This window comes from Penaeus monodon, chromosome 21 (genome assembly GCF_015228065.2).
Source record: "Penaeus monodon isolate SGIC_2016 chromosome 21, NSTDA_Pmon_1, whole genome shotgun sequence".
NCBI classification, from domain to species: Eukaryota; Metazoa; Arthropoda; class Malacostraca; order Decapoda; family Penaeidae; genus Penaeus; species Penaeus monodon.
In genome coordinates, this window is record NC_051406.1 from 26,677,671 (window position 1) to 26,678,040 (window position 370).

The following is a 370-nucleotide window of genomic DNA, read 5'->3' on the forward strand; positions in this document are numbered from 1 at the left end:
GACGTCATGGGCGGCCAGTTCTACCCTGCCTGCTGTGGGCTGACCGATCCCCGGGCGACCCTGAACTCACCGTTGACCTCGACCCGAAAACCCCGCCGTCTCTAATAATTGTCCCCCTGAGCCGCGACCCATCTTGGACCGAGCCCCCTTTTCCTGCCAGGGAACATCCCTCCAAGTTCCCCCTTCGGGACACGCCCACAGATATAGACAGGCTTAATGATACGCCTATCGGTGGTTCTTGCTTTATAGTTAAGGAACTGCTTGTGGCAGCGCTGAGGTGCAGCTGAAGGAACTGGTGCGAGGGCCGCTGGGTCCCCGAAAGAGAGGCGCGGCTTCCAGGAGGCGTAGGAGACCCGTCCCGGGCCGGCCG